The following is a 13212-nucleotide window of genomic DNA, read 5'->3' as shown; positions in this document are numbered from 1 at the left end:
GGCGGTGGTGGTGGGTTGTTGTTGTTGTTCCCCTGATTCTGATTCTGGACTAGCAACTGCATCAATGTGTTCTGCTGCTAGATCAGCTGGGTGAGCTCCGGTGGAAAGGTAAATCCGGGGTCAAGTCTCGGAGGCATCTAAGGGTTTAGAAAATATAAGATTTAAGAATAGGGAGGGGTCTAAAGAGAAAACACTACCCATATGCACATGAGGCAAAAGCAAACAATTCACTTCATTCAATCAATCAAACAAAGGCTTACAATCGATCTAACTATCGCAAAAGTGCTCGGACTACTATATTTACATGGTGGACTACTACTACTGATGAGGTGGTCTACTAAAAATATTCTTTGGTTGCAGACTCCATGATATCTGCTCCAGCTTCATCAACATAGTCATCATCGCTATCATTTGGATCCGAGTCAGTGTCGTCGATGATGATGTAGTCTTCTGGAAGAATCTCCTTGGGTTCTTCATCTTCTTCTATGGGTGTAGGGCCTCCCATGAATATTCCAATCTTCTTGATCAGATCGTCATTCTTCTCCACTAATACTTCAATTTCCTCTTCATAATCTTCACGAGTAGCCTTGAGTTCTTCCTCCAGTTCTTTGATTCTTGTCCTCGCCTTCTTCAGATCTATCATGTCGGTGCACATCTGGTTCTCCTGGCATCGAATGTGTTGGTTTAACTCCTGGATAAAAGCTGCAACTGATCTATCCTTCCTGGTGCTGATCATCTCCCAGTGCTCATCTTGGCGCCCACAAATCTAGTAGATAGTATCCTTAAGATCATTGCGGTAGACTTCTCCAATACGTCCCATGGCGATGTGAGCTGCCATGCTCTTTCCTAGGCTCCAAGTTGGTGCATCAAAAGAAAACTCTATGGGCTCAGTGACTGACATGAATGTCCTTCCTGGAACTTGAACTTGAATCATCCAGTGCTCCTCTTCAGGTAAAGTGGTGTTGTAGGTTCTGGTGAAGCTTGGTACTCCTATGTTTAGGTATCTAGTGACTTCCTTCAGGTGACGTCCAAAGGGTGTATCTTCATCCGGTTGCGTGAACTTGTTCCTTGCATCCGCCATCCTAAAAGAGTAGAAAAGATGAGAAGTTAGAAAGAGAAGAGAGTGAGTAGTGATCTAGGTCTTTAGCTTAGTGGTCGTGTCCTACAGTCAGCATGTGCTCTGATACCATCTTGTAGCGACCAGACCTCAAACGGTCCAATCTCTATGCTCAGGTGTCATCCCTGGATCAGTAATGCTGACACCACACAGTACTTGAAGGATTTATAACAGAGTAGCAATCACACACTTATTACATCGAGTGTCTCAAAAGAGAACTTATTACAATAAATATGGCTTAAGGCAATCTAATAACGATAACAACGGAAGGCTTGGAAGATAAGTGAGTCCATCAACTCCAATGGCATCACTGAGTATAGAACCACGACCTAAAAACTCCTTAATCATCGTCTGAAAAGTCTGCAACATTAACATTGCAGCCCGAAACGGGTCAGCACATGGAATATGCTGGCAAAGTAACACATAGAGAGTAATGGAATGAAACAAGCTATTCTATATGCATATTTTGCTGGTGGAAAGCTCCATGGTTACAGTTTTGCGTAAAGCCAAAATTTCCCTACTGCAAAGGAATACATTTTATTTAACTATCATGGTAGTTGTTAAACATTGAGAATGGTTGACAGCATTCTCAATCCTAATTAAGCATCATCATTAAACAAAACCCAACAAAATTAAATTTTAGAGTAACATGTTGAGATTCACATGATAATCCAGGTACTAGATACTCAAGATGTCCATAACTGGGGACATGGCTAATCATGATTAGTTTATACACTCTGCAGAGGTTTGCACACTTTTCCCCACAAGACTCGATCGCCTCCGTTTGGTTTCTCGCACTACATGGTGTTTGAGAAGACGGATGACCGAGACATAGTCTTTCAGAAGCGCTAGCACCTTACGATCGGGTAGACCGTTACACCTACTTTAGCCTACATCTGCTAGTCTACCACTGTAAGAGTTTGCACAACTTAATCAACTATGCTAGAGCCCATAATAGCTTATGGCTACACACGGAAGTTTCTAGCATGAATAATCTCATGATCCCTTTGAGCCTGGGTGGCGGTCCAAAAGAAAAATAGGCAATCGCTGGAATACCCAGGTGCCTCAATCCACCCAGATGTGTGTTTAAGTTGCCACCTTAAATAAACCATTAATTAACAATCTCACATCTATCATGGATACACTCACCCAATCCACGTCTACTAGCATAGCACGGCATAATAAGCAACATAGAAGTAACTCCCAAAGGTTTGATAATAAACAGGTAATAGGTACTACCTCAACTACTTCCCAAACCCACAATTTCATTAGATCCTAATCATGCAATGTGTGAGGATTGATCTAATGCAATAAAACTGGGTAGTGGGAAAGCATGATCAAAGTGTTACTTGCCTTGCTGATGATCCGGGAAACCTAGCGATTCGAAGTAGCAAGTGGCGCACTCCAGGTACTCTATCGCAAACAAACAAGCATACAATAAGTACTCAACTAATGCACAGGTAAAACTCAAATAAGAGATGTAACCAGAAAGTTCAACTTAAGAACTCCGGTTGGCAAAAAGAATCAAATCGAACGAAGCAACGAAAGACAAACGGCAAAAGAAACAAGCTTCGTTTACTATTCTGGATCTAGGGCAATTTTTACAGTGGCAAAAACTTGTTTGAGTTGGCTAAATGGAAATAGGGTTTCGAGACGAAACTCTAGGCGCTTGAATAGCCTGATTCCGATAAACGAGCAAAAAGTTAGACTAAAACGAAAATCGGATCAGAAATCGCGATCAGAAAAATCATGGATTTTAGCCGAGAATAAGGAAAATGACGAACGTTCGTTAAAACGAACGAACGGGCGAACGCTCGCTAATTAAATAAACCAGAAAAACCGATCTATTTTAAAAAAACCGAAACTAAAAAAACGAGCAAAATCGTCGGAAAACCCGGAGGCGAGAAAAAACTACCTCCGGCGACTCCGGCGAACGGCGGCGGCGGCGGGGCGGCGGCGCGGGCGCGGCGGCAGCGGCGGGGATCGGCTAGGGTTAGGGTTTTTTGGGTGGGGCGGCTTGGGCTTCGGCCGGGGCCTCGGGGCGCTGAGGGAGTCCTGGATTAGGGGGTGTCTGGATAGCCGGACTATACCTTCGGCCGGACTCTCGGACTATGAAGATACAAGATTGAAGACTTCGTCCCGTGTCCGGAAGGGACTTTCCTTGGCGTGGAAGGCAAGCTTGGCGATACGGATATGTAGATCTCCTAGCATTGTAACCGACTATATGTAACCCTAGCCCTCTCCTGCGTCTATATAAACCGGAGAGTTTTAGTCCGTAGGACGAATAGCAATCATACCATAGGCTAGCTTCTAGGGTTTAGCCTCTCTGATCTCGTGGTAGATCTACTCTTGTACTACCCATATCATCAATATTAATCAAGCAGGACGTAGGGTTTTACCTCCATCAAGAGGGCCCGAACCTGGGTAAAACATCGTGTCCCCTACCTCCTGTTACCATCCAGCCTAGACGCATAGTTCGGGACCCCCTACCCGAGATCCGCCGGTTTTGACACCAACATTGGTGCTTTCATTGAGAGTTCCTCTGTGTCGTCACTTTTAGGCCCGATGGCTTCTCCGATCATCAACAACGATGCGATCCAGGGTGAGACTTTTCTCCCCGGACAGATCTTCGTATTCGGCGGCTTTGCACTGCAGGCCAATTTGCTTGGTCATCTGGAGCAGATCGAAAGCTACGCCCCTGGCCATCAGGTCAGATTTGCAAGTTTGAACTACACGGCCGACATCCGCGGAGACTTGATCTTCGACGGATTCGAGCCACACCCGAGCGCGCTGCACTGTCATGATGGGCATGATTTAGCTCTACCGCCGAACAGTGCCCTGGATGCCGCACCTGTGTCCGCTCCGACCCCTAGCTCGGAGCCGATCACACTAACCAAGGATGGGTGGTTAGACACTGCCTCGGGGGCTGCAATCTCTACGGCGATCGAGCCGAACACCAGCCCTATTCTCTGCGAAGCCCGTGACTCCAAGGAGCCGGAATCCTCTCCGGACTCCGAGCCCTCCGTGCCCCGACCGATCGAACCCGATTGGGCGCCGATCATGGAGTTCACCATCGTGGACATCTGTCAGCATTCGCCCTTCGGCGACATTCTGAATTCACTAAAGTCTCTCTCTTTGTCAGGAGAGCCCTGGTGTAACGCCCCGGACACACCCGCCGGTGGTCGTACTCCTGGCGGGATCTAGACTGGCCCCACAGATCAATACTAGTCTTTTCTGCGCACCTTGTCCTCACTCATGTGCACCCGGGAGCAACTTCCCGATCGGTCACCCATCCTGACACTACTCCAAGCTGAGCACGCTTAACTTTGGAGTTCTGTCTGAATGGGCTCCCGGAAAAGAAGGAATTCCTTATTGATATGAGTAGTCTATCATCCCTATTAAGCTAGGCTATCACATACACCCCCACTCAGAGGAACCGACGTCCTCGTCGGGCCACAGGAACGTTCCCTCTTGGCACATACGTCTGTGCATCCAGTCCGGTACATGTGCCATGTTGGGTGCCACGACGGGTCACAAACGTCATGAACAACATGACCGCGCACCTGTCCGCAACCATCCGTGTAACCGCGAGGGTCGGCTCTGATACCAACTTGTAACACCCCGGACACACCCGCTGGTGGTCGTTACTCCTGGCGGGATCTAGACTAGCCCCACAGATCAATACTAGTCTTTTCTGCGCACCTTGTCCTCACTCATGCGCACCCGGGAGCAACTTCCCGATTGGTCACCCATCCTGACACTACTCCAAGCTAAGCACGCTTAACTTTGGAGTTCTGTCCGAATGGGCTCCCGGAAAAAAAGGAATTCCTTATTGATATGAGTAGTCTATCATCCCTATTAAGCCAGGCTATCACACCTGGCCGGACTGTGGTCAGCAAGGTTGGGATGCGGAGGATGAAGAAATTCAAAGCCCACTCACCACCCACTTCGTAGCCACTGTCGATGATTTAACCGACATGCTCGACTTTGACTCCAAAGACATCGTAGGTATGGACACCGATGCAGGAGACGATCAAGAACCAGCGCCCATAGGGCAGTGGAAAGCCACCTCGTCATATGATATATACATGGTGGACATCCCAAAAGAAGGCAATGGCGATGGAGCAGCAGAGGATGACCCCTCCAAGAAGCAGCCTAAGCGCCGGCGTCAGCGGCGCCGCTCTAAATCCCGCAAAAAAAACGGTGATTCCGGCACGGGAGATAATAACACCCCAGACAGTGCTGAAGACAACCACCTCCAGCAAGATTCAGCACAGGAGGATAGAGAAGCCAACCCTCATGAGAGAGCGGCAGACAGAGAGGTCGAGGACGATAATTATATGCCTCCCTCCGAAGACGAGGCAAGCCTCGACGACGACGAATTTGTCGTGCCGGAGGACCCGTCGAACAAGAGCGTTTCAAACACGGGCTTATGGCCACGACAAGCAGCCTCAAGAAAAAAACAGCAATAGCTTAGAGCTGATCAAGATTTGCTAGCCGACAGATGGACTGAAGTCCTTGCAACCGAAGAGTATGAACTCGAACGCCCCTCCAAGAGCTACCCAAAGCGCAGGTTGCTACCCCAATTAGAGGAGGAAGCACTTAAACTTACATCACCAGCGCATGATGCGCCCGACCAGCCACCCCGTGGCCGTGACAGAGAGGCCTCTCGGTCCTCCACTCAAGTCGCACCCCGGCACCGCTCAAAAAATACCAAGGCATGGGAAAATGCGCCAAACCTGCGAGATATATTGGAGGACAAGGCAAGGCAAACAAGATTGATCTATGGATCATGTGGGCGCCCCATGGCACGAGACGATACTCGTCATGCCGGATACAGTAAATCCGGCCGGGCCAAACACAATAGACAAAGCTTGTTTGAGTTGCGTCATGATGTAGCCCAATACAGAGGCGCCGCACACCAACTATGCTTCACAGATGAAGTAATGGATCATCAAATCCCCGAGGGTTTCAAACCCGTGAACATCGAATCATACGATGGCACAACAGATCCTGCGGTATGGATCGAGGACTATCTCCTTCATATCCACATGGCCCGCGGTGATGACCTACACGCCATCAAATACCTCCCACTCAAGCTTAAAGGACCAGCTCGGCATTGGCTTAACAGCTTGCCAGCAGAATCAATTGGTTGTTGGGAGGACCTAGAAGCCGCATTCCTCGACAATTTCCAGGGCACTTATGTGCGACCACCAGACGCCGATGACCTAAGCCACATAATTCAGCAGCCAGAGGAATCGGCCAGACAATTCTGGACACGGTTCCTAACCAAGAAAAATCAAATTGTCGACTGTCCGGACGCAGAGGCCCTAGCAGCCTTTAAGCATAACATCCGCGATGAGTGGCTTGCACGGCACCTAGGATAGGAAAAGCCGAAATCTATGGCAGCCCTCATGACACTTATGACCCGCTTTTGCACGGGAGAAGACAGCTGGCTAGCTCGCAGCACTAACATGACCAAGAGCCATGGTAATTCGGATACCAAGGACAGTAGTGGCAGGTCACGTCGCAACAAGCAAAAGCGCCGCATTAACGGCGACAATGCTGAGGATACGGCAGTTAATGCCGGATTCAAAGGCTCTAAACCCGGTCAGCGGAAAAAGCCATTCAAAAGAAATACTCCGGGCCCGTCCAGTTTGGACCGAATACTCGACCGCTCATGCCAGATACATGGCACCCCCGAAAAACCAGCCAATCACACCAACAGGGATTGTTGGGTGTTCAAGCAGGCAGGCAAGTTAAATGCCGAAAGCAGAGACAAGGGGCTGCATAGCGATGACGAGGAGGAGCCCCGGCCGCCAAACAACAGTGGACAGAAAGGTTTTCCCCCACAAGTGCGGATGGTGAACATGATATACGCAACCCACGTCCCCAAGAGGGAGCGGAAGCGTGTGCTAAGGGACGTATACGCGATGGAGCCAGTCGCCCCAAAGTTCAACCCATGGTCTTCCTGCCCGATCACTTTTGATCGAAGGGACCACCCCACTAGCATCCGTCATGGCGGATTCGCCGCATTGGTTCTAGACCCAATTATTGACGGATTTCACCTCACTAGAGTCCTTATGGACGGCGGTAGCAGCCTGAACCTGCTTTATCAAGATACAGTGCGGAAAATGGGCATCGATCCCTCGAGGATTAAACCCACCAGAACGACCTTTAAAGGCGTCATACCAGGTGTAGAAGCCAACTGTACAGGCTCAGTACACTTGAAGTGGTCTTCGGATCTCCGGATAATTTCTGAAGCAAGGAGTTAATCTTCAACATAGTCCCGTTCCGTAGTGGCTATCACGCACTGCTCGGGCGAACCGCATTTGCCAAGTTCAATGCGGTGCCGCACTACGCATACCTCAAGCTCAAGATGTCAGGCCCTCGAGGCGTCATCACGGTCAATGGAAACACCGAACGCTCTCTCCGAACGGAGGAGCATACGGCGGCTATCGCAGCGGAAGTACAAAGCAGCCTCTCAAGGCAATTCTCTAGTCCGGCCATTAAACGTCTAGACACCATCAAGCGCGCCCGGAGTAACCTACACCAAGACCGCCCGGCGCGTTCAGAGCAAGCGTAGCAATGCGGCCCCAACCCCAGCCCTTGCGAACTTGCGAAACCAGTGCTGCGCGTACATAACTACGCTCTAGAAATACCATGGGCACAGGGGGAGGGGCACCATCACGGCACGCCCGAAACGCGGCTTAAACCGCACTAGGGGCTGCCGATTTCTTAATTTTCTCTTATTTTCAGGACTCCATTCTTCGGAAGGCTTGTCCGGCAGTACAACTGCCGCACAAACGATACAACCAGGGAAGCAGAAAGCTACGCCGCACTATGGAGCTCTAAGGTGGTCTCTATAACGAGCAGTATACCTGTTTTACATACCACTCCGCAGCTTGCCCCTGGAAAGGACATGTTAAATAGTCCCATCTTTTTCTTATTGCACTATTTGTATCGTTCTGCTTTGATCGCAGCTTTTTTAAATAACCAATGCATAGCTTCCGTCTATTATTGCAATACCTTTCTTTACGAATATATGTTCATTAATGACATATTGCACCCGTACACTTTGGTATGGCCCATACGCCAGGGGCTTACGTACCCCACAATACGGTGTGAGAAGTCCGAACACTTTCACAAGTGCGGCACCCCGAACTTATAGCATTATATGCATCGGCTCCGAATCATGTCTTGGGTCAATAGTTGGGTTTGCCCGGCTCCTATGTTTTGGTACCTTACATTCTGTTATATCGGCTAAGGTAGCACTAGGAGAACTACTGCAATTGTGCCCCAGTTGAGCTGGGCTAAGCACCTCAGTAGAGAAAGCTAAAACCGACCGTCATGATGAGGCGAGAGCTGGTCGCTGTTCAAGAGGTTTTCGAGTCCCTAAAGACTTATGCCGCTTAGAGCGAGGAGTCGGCTTTGTCCGGCCTAGGCGTGGATAGCGCCCCAAACTCGGTCTTCCGAACACTAGGGGCTTTGCCCAAATTTAAAATTATAGAATTCTATGGCTAAGTGAGAGTGTTCAAGCATTATAGTCTGATTGCCTTGTTCGTTGTGTTGAGCGCCTCCCTCGAAGGACCCAAGAATGGAAAAAAGAGCGCTCATGTTTATCCCGAACACCCCAACACTCGTGGCATGGGGGCAGAAGCCGACGACTCGCCATCTCTCAAATTTGATAAACGGCCGCACAGAAGGTAATATTTTAAATTCAAAAGCGTTGCTTAGCGCATATGAACAAGTTTTCAGCGTACAGGATCACAAATGCGAGTTTACTAAAAAATTACATCTTTGGAGCATTCATCCGCTATAAGGCGGGCACCCTTGAGGACGCCCTCATAATACGCTTCCGGGACGCGATGCTCCTTGCCCGACGGCGGCCCGTCCTTCACCAGCTTCTACGCATCCATCTTGCCCCAGTGCACTTTAGCATGGGCAAGCGTCCTACGGGCACCTTCAATGCAGACGGAGCGCTTGATTACTTCAAGCCGTGGACAGGCATCCACCAGCCGCCTCACCAGCCCGAAGTAGCTCCCAGGCAGAGCCTCTCCAGGCCACAACCGAACTATGAGGCCCTTTATGGCCTGTTCGGCAACCTTGTGGAGCTCGACCATTTGCTTCAGCTGGTCGCTCAAAGGCACCAGGTGTCCGGCCTCAGCATACTGAGACCAGAACACCTTCTCCATCGAGCTCCCCTCTTCGGCTCGGTAGTAGGCGGCGGCATCCGACGCACTGCGGGGCAAATCTGCGAACGCTCCTAGAGAGCTCCGGACTCGGGTAAGTAACAAGTAATTCACTTTCACGTGCTTGCTTTGCATAATGAATGCCTTACCCGCCGCTATCTTCTTCATCGCTTCAATTTCTTTGAGGGCTTTCTGGGCTTCGGCCTTGGCAGACTTCACGCTTTTAAGGGCTGCCGCAAGCTCGTACGCTTGCCTCTTTGAGTTAAGCTCCAAACTCTCGTGTTTTTTCACGAGAGCCTGGAGCTCTTTCTGCACCTCCTCCACCCGCGCCTCCTGCTTCCCTCTCTCCGTGGGCTCCGCGGCCGCTTGGTTTTTGGCCTCGGATAGCGCTTGCTTAAGGGTTGCCACCTCGGTCGTGGCCCCTATAATAGCACGTTGATCCTGTCATTTTTTGCAACCACATCTTCTCTATATACTTGCGCAAGGTATTACTTACCTTCCTTCTCCTCGAGTTGCCTCTTGGCATGGCCGAGCTCGTTCTCGGACCGTGCAAGGTTTTGCTTCAGCGTATCCACCTCCGCAGTCAGTGCGACGGAGGCCAGCAGCAAAGCCTGCATACGCATATTCACTTCATTATATTAGACTCCTATGAATGTTATTAGATCCTCTATTCGTCTTTTCTTTCCGAACACCGAACAGAGCATCAAGGGCTACTGTCTATGCGGTAATATTTTTATTCTTTACTTACCTCAAAGCCTGTTAGAAGGCTGGCACAGGCTTCAGTCAGTCTGCTCTTGGCGGACTGAACCTTCTCGATCACCGCACTCATAATAGTGCGGTGCTCCTCGTTGATGGAGGCGCCTTTAAGCACCTCCAGCAAGTTCTCCGGTGCCTCCGATTGGACGGAGGTCATCAGCTCGGTAGGCTTGCCCCTCTTGGAAGGAGGCTGCCTACCGGAGTCCGCGACCGTCGAAGGTTCCGGCGCGGTGCCCTTGGGGGTTTTATCCCCTCTACGCTTGGAGTCCGGGAGGTCGCCTTGCGGTGCCTCCAGGACCACCTCCTCCTGGCTTGGAACCTGTTGGGACGCCACCTCGGCGTCATCCGTAGGGTGGGGGGAGGAAGCCGTCGGAAGTGAATTCACATCCGACGAATCTAGGGAGCCGCTCGACGACTCGTCGAGCCCGGCCTTGGGCGGACTGCATAAACACATTCGACATAAGGAAAAGCTGTGCAATGGAGGAATACTATGAATCACTCTGGTATCCGGACACTTACGGTCTCGCCAGGGGCTTGGCCCTGTGCGGCCACTCCTCTTCGCCATCGTCGGCGTTGGTAGGGCCGTCCGGAGGAAGGGTTTTCCCCTTCTTGGACCCTTCGGCCTCCCCAGTTGGGGTGGCCTTCCTTTTCTTCTCTCCCCCCGCTAGAGGGGGAGAGGTCTCTTCTTCCTCCTCCTCGTCTTCACGGGAGGAGTTCGTCTTGGAGTCATCGGACGATGAATCCGACACCCCCAGGCGCCAGGCACTCTTTCGAGTCCCCGTGGCCTTCTTCTTGGCCTTCTTCTCCGGCACCACATAGGGTGCCGGAACCAGCAGCTTCGCCAAGCGAGCGTCCGCTAGGCCTTCGGGCAAAGGAGCCGGACAATTGATCTGTCCAGACGTCTCCTGCCAATCCTGTCAAAGGTAAGGGAGCTTAGATCCCGCATAGAGTCAAACTATGAAAAACTAATACCCTGTAAAAGGTAAAAATAGCTTACCGCATGAGCGCGACGCTGCGTGCTGAATCCGCGATCCTCGGTAGCGGATGCGGGGGCCTCGGCGCCCTTGAAAAGCACCTTCCAGGCATCTTCGTACATCATGTCGAAGAGCCTGCTCAGAGTTCGGTGCTGCGCCGGGTCGAACTCCCACAGGTTGAAAGCCCGTTGTTGACACGGGAGGATCCGGCGGATGAGCATAACCTGGACTGCATTGACAAGTTTGAGCTTCTTGTCCACCAGGGTTTGGACGCATGTTTGGAGTCCAGTCAGCTCTCCTTCTTTACCCCACGACAGGCCCGTCTCTTTCCAGGAGGTGAGCCGCGTAGGGGGTCCGGATTGGAACTCGGGGGCTGCGACCCATTCAGGGTCACGCGGCTCGGTGATGTAAAACCACCCCGATTGCCACCCCTTTAGGGACTCCACGAAGGAGCCCTCGGGCCATAGGACATTGGGCATCTTGCCCACCATGGCGCCTGCGCACTCCGCCTATGTGCCGCGCACCACCTTCGGCTTGACGTTGAAAGTCTTGAGCCATAGGCCAAAATGGGGGCAGATGCAGAAGAAAGCCTCGCACACGACGATAAACGCCGAGATATTGAGGACAAAGTTCGGGGCCAGATCGTGGAAATCCAGGCCATAGTAGAACATGAGCCCCCAGACAAATGGGTGGAGAGGGAAGCCTAGTCTGCGGAGGAAATGGGGGAGGAACACCACCCTCTCATGGGGCCTAGGGGTGGGGATGAGCTGCCCCTCTTCGGGAAGCCGGTGCGCAATGTCGTTAGACAAGTATCCGGCCTTCCTCAGTTTTTTGATGTGTCCCTCCGTGACGGAGGAGACCATCCACTTGCCTCCCGCTCCGGGCATGGCTGGAGAAGGTTGAGGTGGGGTGTGCGGACTTGGGCGCTGGACCTCGAGTGCACGGAAATGGATAGGCAAAGGAGGCAAAAGGTGTGGATGAAAAGGCGGATCCTTATCCCCTTATATGGGCGGACGCGACTATGCGCCCCCACCAGCCTGGTAAAACTCGCTTATCTCCCAAGCGCCGTAGTCAATGGCGCGGTTGGGTTACCCACACCCGTATTGATGAGAATTCCGGAATAAGGGGACACAATCTCTGCTTTAACAAGACGTGCCAAGGAAACCGCCTCGCTAAACGCGCTGAGGTGGGACAGTAAAACGATTTGAATAAAGACTTGGCCGTGGTGTGATGTCACGCTACAGAATACGTCAGCAGATTAGATTTGTGTAAATATTATTCTCTCTATGGCAATATGTGAAAACTTATTTTACAGAGCCGGACACTACCTTTGTGTTCAAACTCTTCTATGAAGTACTTGGAGGAGGAACCCGCCTTGCAATGCCGAAGACAATCAGCGCGCCGGACTCGTCGTCGTTGAAGCCTGGTTCAGGGGCTACTGAGGGAGTCCTGGATTAGGGGTTGTCCGGATAGCTGGACTATACCTTCGGGCGGACTCCCGAACTATGAAGATACAAGATTGAAGACTTCGTCCCGTGTCCGGAAGGGACTTTCCTTGGCGTGGAAGGCAAGCTTGGCGATACGGATATGTAGATCTCCTACCATTGTAACCGACTCTGTGTAACCCTAGCCCTCTCCGATGTCTATATAAACTAGAGAGTTTTAGTCCGTAGGACGAACAACAATCATACCATAGGCTAGCTTCTAGGGTTTAGCCTCTCTGATCTCGTGGTAGATCTACTCTTGTACTACCCATATCATCAATATTAATCAAGTAGGACGTAGGGTTTTACCATAGACTCAGCAATCTCGCACCCTCGCGGTTAAGACTATTTAAGCTTATAGGTAAGGCAAGATATGATGTGGAGCTGCAGCAAGCGACTAGCATATATGGAAGCTAACGTACGCAAATGAGAGCGAGAAGAGAAGGCAAAGCACTGACGAACAACTATGATCAAGAAGTGATCCTAGAACAACCTACGTCAAGCATTACTCCAACACCGTGTTCACTTCCCGGACTCCACCGAGAAGAGACCATCACGGTTACACACGCGGTTGATTCATTTTAATTAAGTTAAGTTTCATGTTATCTACAACCGGACATTAACAAATTCCCATCTTCCCATAACCGCGGGCACGGCTTTCGAAAGTTCAAATCCCTACAGGGGAGTCC

This window comes from Triticum dicoccoides, chromosome 1A, assembly GCF_002162155.2.
Source record: "Triticum dicoccoides isolate Atlit2015 ecotype Zavitan chromosome 1A, WEW_v2.0, whole genome shotgun sequence".
In the NCBI taxonomy this organism is placed as follows: domain Eukaryota; kingdom Viridiplantae; phylum Streptophyta; class Magnoliopsida; order Poales; family Poaceae; genus Triticum; species Triticum dicoccoides.
This window is presented reverse-complemented; position numbering follows the sequence as displayed.